General features: G+C 36.0%; 1 protein-coding gene across 1 annotated transcript in view; it reads right to left on the bottom strand.

Moving 5' to 3' along the window:
• LOC106873978 (uncharacterized) overlaps positions 1 to 8,134 on the bottom strand; it is a 1,133,216-nt gene that overhangs the window by 368,568 nt on the left and 756,514 nt on the right. The gene's annotated exons all lie outside the window — the stretch shown is intronic.

The following is an 8,134-nucleotide window of genomic DNA, read 5'->3' as shown; positions in this document are numbered from 1 at the left end:
GGTACATGTATGTATATCTATATCTATATATATATGCATGTATATATATACATACATATATATATGTATAAATGTATATATATATACGCACACACACATATATATATATATATACATACGTACACACACACGCACACACACGCGCACACACACGCACACACACACACACACACACACACACACACACATATATATATATGCTAGATTCTCCAGTCGGTTTCAACGTATGAGGCTCCGACAACGTACTCTTTCTTTGTCAGTTATAATGCTGATGCCGAGTGTGGCATTGAAGTCCCGCAACGATTTGCACAGAAGGCCACAGATGTTGCAAGCATGAGTATTACAGGTCAGTGCAGGTGGTATATTTGCAGCCGCTTTTCTCCCATCCCTTTTACCACGAAGCATTTTAATGTTGGTTGTATCAACATTTTTAATACCGTGTTGACACAACGATCTCCATTTTGTTTGTTTCAAGTGTGTTCGGTCAAAGGTGTTGTGAGCTATCTTCATCCCTACTTATATCTGAGACATAGTCGACCAACATTTCTGTGCCTACCCTCAAGCTTGCTGTACATGAGGATTTTGGGTATTCTTTACTCACTCATTCTGACGACATAGCCAGCCCAGCGCAATTATGATTGTATAAGGCAGCTTTCAATTCCACCAATCATGCACTTTCCAAACAAGTCGGCATTAACAACTTTGTCTTTTAGTGAATAACTGTAGATTGTCCTCAGATAGTCTTTGTAGAAGATGTCTCTTTGGTAAATATGTCATCTATAGGGTATTCACGATTCTGAGCTGTACAAGGGAGTAGTAAGTATGCCTGCTTTATAAACCTGTACTTTGGTGTCAAGTTTCATGCCCCTTTCATTCATTGGCGATGACGGAGTTTACCAAATGCGTTGGTTGCCTTTCCAAGACGGTTGACGATTTCATCATCAAGGTAATCACTCAAATTCAATTTACTACCAAGATATGTAAATGACTTCAATTAATTTAGATTTTTCCCTTCAAAATGTATAGGAGTGGCCTCTGCTTGACAGCTCGAATTTGTTAATATTAAGAACAAGGTCAGGAATTTGTTGGTGGATTACTTCCGTCTTCTTTATACTGATGGTTAAAGCAAAGGCTTTACATGCAGCACAACACCTGTCTAGAACTTCTTGAGCTTCCTTTAAAGAGGTTGCTACGAGTGCGGAATCATCTGCAAAAGGTAGATCACGAATGACACTAGTATGTAGCAGTGTTCTGACTTTGAAATGCTGATGGTTGAATAGTCCACCACTTGTTCGAAACTGAAATTTGACACTACTTGTATGTCGCCAAAACCATACCTCTGCATCACTGAAAAGAAGAATGGAAACAAAATAGGGCCTATAATACAACCTTCATTTGTTTCGTTTGTAACGTCGGAAGAAGCTGAAGATTCCTCACCAGACACAACAGCAGCCTTCATTCCCTTTTGAAGGGAGATGATAACATTCAACATCGTGTCAGGTATAGGAAACTTTTTCAGAACTTCCCTCATTGCTTGCCGGTTAACAACGTCAAAGATCTTAGTAATTTAACTAATACCAAGTACAACTCTTGTCTCTTATCACATACCTTCTCCATGACCTGTAGGAGGGAAAATATCATGTCCATAGTGCCATAGACAGGGCGAAATCTGCAGTGTGATTCTGGATAGATATAATTTACAACGTATTTGATGATCTTGTCAAGAATGAGTCGAGCGAGAATCTTACAGTAATAGACACAAGCGATATTCCACGATGATCATCACAGACACTTCTGTTTCCTTTGTTCTTATACAGATGTTGACCTGAGGCATCCTTGAAGTGCTGTGGTACATGGTGTACCTTCCAAATGTTTATGAAGAAGATATGCAGCTTCTTTAAAAACTTCTGTCAAACATGTAGATTTCAGTAGCGATAACATCTTTGCCAGGTGATTTAACAGAGGAGATGTGTTTAATAGAGCGCACCACTTCAAGGAAGGTTAGCTCCTGAGAGAGTTCTGGTGTTTTCGTGTGCAGTGAAACAGACATTATGACGTCGTTATTAGTAACTGAAATGGAGTTCAATGCGGTTTCAAAGTGGTCTTCAATCGTTTCTGGATGTCACATTTGTCAGTCAATAATGTCTCTCCATCTCCATTCGATGACCACATTGTTCTTGAGGAACATTCACTTTATTGAGGCAAACATGAAAGGCTTTAGAATCCTTTCTGTTTGCAGCTTCTTGGAGTTCAGTAGCTTCGAACGACCACCAAACATCATTCATCTGTCTCAGAGCATGTTGGACCTGACCTCTGCAATTCTTGTAGGCATTCCCTCTTCTGTGTTGTTCTCGCCGAACTAATCTTGATGCTTACGAGCAGGAAGTCCAAGAACCTCTACAGATGCAGAGTGCATTCCATTAATCAGGGCCTTCCAAGATGATTCTATGTCATCATTGACATCAAACAGAGTTGACGGCAGTGTCCAACTTGATAGAAAGCTCAGCCTGCTTTTTAATAGTGTTCAAAGGCAGAACATTAATATGCTTAGGCACTGATGATTTTTGTAGTCTTGTATGTTTCAGATGGAACGCAGCTTTATAATATCTAATTTGTTAATGATAACATAGTCTATTGATAGTTGAAGTCAGCCATAAGGATAATATTCTGCCTATGGTGACAACTGGAGATGACATCACGGGTTATGTATATATATATATATATATATATATATACGTAAATCGTCGAAAAGTCCATAAGTCAGGGCAAAGATGCAATCGTATGTCTGTTAATATTATCCGAAATGTATATAGTATTATATGTCTATCAGCATTGATCTTACCAATCGGTTTCGCGCCAATAAGTGTGTGAGTCTGAGAGGGAAATATGTTGAATAAAATCATAATCAGCTGGTCCTCCTGTATTTTTCTTTTACTGCAAACTAAGAACGTTTCAGTACTTCTTCATATTTCGATGCGAACTCACGACGTGATATGTTATAATTTATGTGCTTGGGATGATCTTGAAAATGGACGACCAAAGTAATCGTCATTGCCACCTAATGCATTTCTATTTTAAGAAAGGCAACGAATCAACAGAGACCTTTCGGAAGATATACGATGTATACATTAAGTATACTGTTAACGAACGTGTGTACCAAAAGTAATTTCCAAGATTTAGGTTAGGCAATTTGTTTAAGATGCACCACTTTCTGGCCTGCCAAATTAGAGCGATCCATTATACGACTAGGATTTTTGTAGTCATTCCTCCAGATACCAAAATCGATGGTTAACAAACATTTGCATCCACTTGGTTATCTCAGTAGGTTCGATACTGTGTGCCACAGTAAATGAAAAAGGCTAACCTCGCCCAATGGTTATCCATGACCGACCAATTGAAGAAACTTGAAGAAAACGCTATTATTATGAGAATGGTGAGAGAGTAAAGACATGTATTATCTCTAAGAATGTGAAGCGATGACGATCAGAAGGGAAGCGCAGCGAACCAAAAAAAAAGGCATCCACAGCAGTACTTTACTCCACAAAGGTTACGCTATCAATGTGGTCGAATTGGAAAAGCGTTGCCATTTACGAGCTTCTTTCTACGAACAAATGCATGAGTTCGGATATGTACTTCGACCAGCTGGACAAATTAAATGCAGTGATCCAGTAGAAGTGACCAATATTTGCAAACTATAAGTTCAATATCTTTCATCATAACAACCCCAGACCCCTGTACTCAAAATAGCAGAAGATGCTAGAAGGAAAGTGTAATTATATCACTGATTGAATAAACCGCTTTGTTTTTAAAACATTTCTTATTTTCCATTCGAAAATATCTGTGCTTCTTCAAAAATAACAATGCTATGCAAAACGTGTGTACCTTTACCAATAACATTACAAAGTCATCATTTCAATTGCTTTTCTAACTTTCAATTTTGTTACTATTAGTCAAAATCTATGATTTCATTAACATTCATACATCTTCAAATATTATACGCTAATATCTCAACATTGTAAACGTAAGCGGACTAGTTAGTAAAAATTTGGTAAGTGTGTATGGAATGTCACTTAATGCTCAGAGTTATTTTGGCTTCTGGGATTACATATACACCTGCTTGCGAAACAGATAATTCTGCCTGCCGCCCAGCTGAGGTCTAATAGAATCCTTGTTGCTCTCCGTAGCAGACTTCATTTCCTCTTACTGGTCCAAATATTTGATTAGCTACTTAACTGTTATGTCTTGATTCTCTATGGTGTTTAAATCTGGCTCGTTTTCTGGCCAAGGAATTAGGGTAACGAGTTAACTAATGAAAAAGGCATTCATTATTCTACTACTGTGTACACACACAAATCTTGCTGTAACACAACGCCTGCATTCCAATATGTATTTCACATTAAAGAAGTTTAGAGTGCTCCTATATATTTTAGTAGATCGATACAGTGACGGTGATTGATTTTACAGTTGTCTTAAACATAGCAGCCCTAACCATTACTCGATGTTGATTTCAAGCATCTGAGATCCAGTGTTTTCCCCATATCCTTCCAAACACTAATTTCAGCAACAAAACAATATCCGATTTCGTCATAATGTTCTAATTTTTCTAAACACATCTTCATAAACAGTTTTCAAAACAGAACGAAGAATGATTTTTAAAAAAATTTCTTTATCAATTAAAAACTCACAGAATTTACTTGTACTCAGTAACTTTTCCCCAGTGTGTGGAACTGTTTCCTTTGTAGTGATCAACTTTTTTTGTCAGTTGCGTGGTTTTTGTGGAGTCATGAGACTTTTGGTCATTCTATAAGGAAGTGATGGAAACCTAGATTCCCGGGGAAAAAAACTATAATATGATATACGTTTCTTTTTATATCAGTATGAATTAGAAGACTACTTGGATAATTATACTGCATTAAATTGTTCTGCATCTTTCATATCTGACTTGAAAGAATGTCTTTGAGGTTGAATATCCTAAAAATATCCAGCTATCTCCTACTCATGATATCGACGGAGAATCATCATCAAATAAGAATTTAATTTGAAATATATTTCAAATTCTCTAAAGCAATAATAAATTCATTATTCTATAGTATCTGTTGTACAGGGTTTACCATATATTACCTGTTAGGAATTTTATATTTCTAATGTGGAATTCTGAGCAAAGTGTTATGGAAAACATGCGGTTGAACATCCATCATCATGGTATTAAAGTTGAAGTAAGAGGGAGAGAGAGAAAAGGATGAGAGTGAGAGTGGAGGAAGAGGAAGGCAACGGTCGATAGACATTGAAACCAAAGTTATTGCAAAACCGATTGTACCTTTTGTTTTCATTATAATAATTCTATGTATACACCAATCTGAAGTACATCTCCATGTTATATGCAGAGAGGGATATAAAGCAAAATAGATCTCTGCATGATCTACATTCAAAACACACACATTCGGAATAATAACGGCTGGGTATTTATGTCCAGTTGCCTGACGAATCTACCAGCCCACTGCCATTCCTAATAGCAAACGCGTTCATCAATATAATGTAATCCAATAAGTTTGGAAAACGTTAAGCATACTGCTGGCAATATATTACTCGCTAATTAACAGAAGGTCCGAACATAATGCAATGTTTATAACATAATTGATGTCGAACATCAGTGACAAATAGCATCAAAATACCTGTGCATGTAAACCTGTTTAGTTTCGCTGATGAGACAATTCTAGCCCTGTTAAATATCTAATACTATATTGTGAATCACAAGACCACACATTTAGAAAATTCGATCTATTTCGCTCAGGTGTCCAGCCTGCATAATTATATGGCAGTGAACTGAATATTTGGATATCAAACAAAAGAGCTTCAAGGCCTGTTATAACGCAACGCATGTCAAGCAGAATCACTGTTAACTTTCAGGTTCTGCATTTTATGTTTAATTCATTTCATTGAAACATGCTTCTTCATCAGGAAATACATTCGAGCATTTATACATTTATATACATCCTACTGCACGCTCTCAAGTGAACTGTAATTCATCCCAATTTAGGATCGCTTATTTCTTTTATCCGGCGATATTTCAAATGAGACAGTAATAATCATGCATTTTGCTCTTTCGGGAATGCATAATATAAATACATATATTAAACTGTACGTTGCTATCACACAATTGTACATTTGATGTTGTGAACATTTGGATATCATTTTTGGAAAATGATCTCAATAAGAGGAAAGCTTTAATGCTATCACTTTTATCTAGCGAATGTCATATAACAACAGTGTCTTTCTGAGAAATATTGTCATTGGTATGTAATTAGGCTAGGAACTGTTGCTATATTCTTTCAGTTGCTTGTAATTGCGATATATTGTCTGCACTTCAAGTGATATTATTGCTAATTCACTACTTATATTTCACTACTGTGGTGGCGCTGATTAAAAGCTCATGATTTCCTTTGAGAAAATATAATCCTGATAATCGAACAAAGTACCATACATTGAGAGAGACTTCTAAATTGAGGACAGCTGATACTGTCATTTTCAGTGTAGAAGTTGAACATCTGCACAAATAGACCTGATTAAGAAACTTTGACGAAATGAAAGACAACGCAAACGCACACACACAAGCATTTATATGTGTCTCTGTATCCAAATAAGCAACAGGATATCAAGTAGTGATGCAGTACGACAGTCTCAAGCGACTCCATTTAACTGAACAATACAATCATTACATCAATTGAAATGCAGTGTCATCTTCAGATGTACAAATAAAGAAATAGAATTTTAGCCACTAAGACACATTAATATAAGTCTTCTCAAATACTTTAACACAGCAAAAAGATGGAAAAAATTCATATTGTCACTAATGTAGCTAAGAATGGACTACATGTATGTATAAAATATTTTAAAATCTCTCTATAGGAGACTACGGCAGCAGTGGTGGATATTTATAGTTATCACCAAGCTAACATGGCAGTCCAGTCAATGCTGCCGTTGATTAGTTCCAAGGGGCCATGGCCTCTTGGACCTAATCAACAGCAGTATTCGTCCTATTTTCCTGGACTGCTATGTTAGCTTGGCCATAACTATTAACATAAACATATATATATATATATGTGTTCGCGTGTGTGCGTGCGTGTGCGTGTGTGTGTGTGTGTGTTTGCGTGTGTGTGTATGTATGTATGCATGTATGTCTACGCACAAATTTATGAAAGTATGCATATATGCATGTATCTCTGTAGCTTATTGCCTAAGCAACACTATGGAATACATCCTATATTTTTTCTATACTTTCTCCATATATCACTATAGATAGCAAATAGATTGTAGTAGATGTTAGTGTCTTCCATGGACAGATTTCTAAAATATATAGATTAGAAAATATATTTTCGTAAAAAGTCTTACTCATTTCTGTTCGCACATATTTAGTTAGATATTTACAGTAATAGATTCATACATACATATACATATGTTAGAGAAATATTTTGTGATAGATCTCAATATCGTTTGCTTGAAATAGAAGAATATAGGAATATTTCATTATCATGCTTTCATCTCCGGTGAAAACAATAAATGAAATAAGAGCTTGTATACTTCACGTGGTTTTGCAACAAATAGGCAACCAATGCTAGAAGCAAATCTTGTTACCAAAAGCTCACATTAAAAGCAAAAAAAAGGACATCATACACTATTCAGAAAGTAAAATATCAAAATCTGCGGAGGATGCATAAAACTAGCTATTATAATTCAAATTCTATCGAAGATTTCTACACCAATCTCTTTGGGCATGTCTCTGTAAACTATCATCTATTGATTATGACGATACGACTTCTAAAATCTACAGATCTGGTGATGTACGTAATAGTGGTATTTGTCGTGTGTCTTTGTTTGTGCACGTGTTGGGTTTTAGGAACTAATACTGTTACTTAGTTCGCTGTTACAGGGAGTTTCGAGTTTCAAATATAATACGACTCTTAATAGTAGAAGAATATTACAGTGAATCATCAGCCGAAAACAGAAAGACAGACAGTGTAGATCATGAACTGAGTTCTCCTTTCAGCGTATGTGAGAGTATATATACACTCATACAAAAAATACTTACGCATGTGTATGTGTGTATATGTATATATATATATATATATATATATAT

Source organism: Octopus bimaculoides, chromosome 7 (genome assembly GCF_001194135.2).
Source record: "Octopus bimaculoides isolate UCB-OBI-ISO-001 chromosome 7, ASM119413v2, whole genome shotgun sequence".
Taxonomy (NCBI): Eukaryota; Metazoa; Mollusca; class Cephalopoda; order Octopoda; family Octopodidae; genus Octopus; species Octopus bimaculoides.
This window is presented reverse-complemented; position numbering and strand designations above follow the sequence as displayed.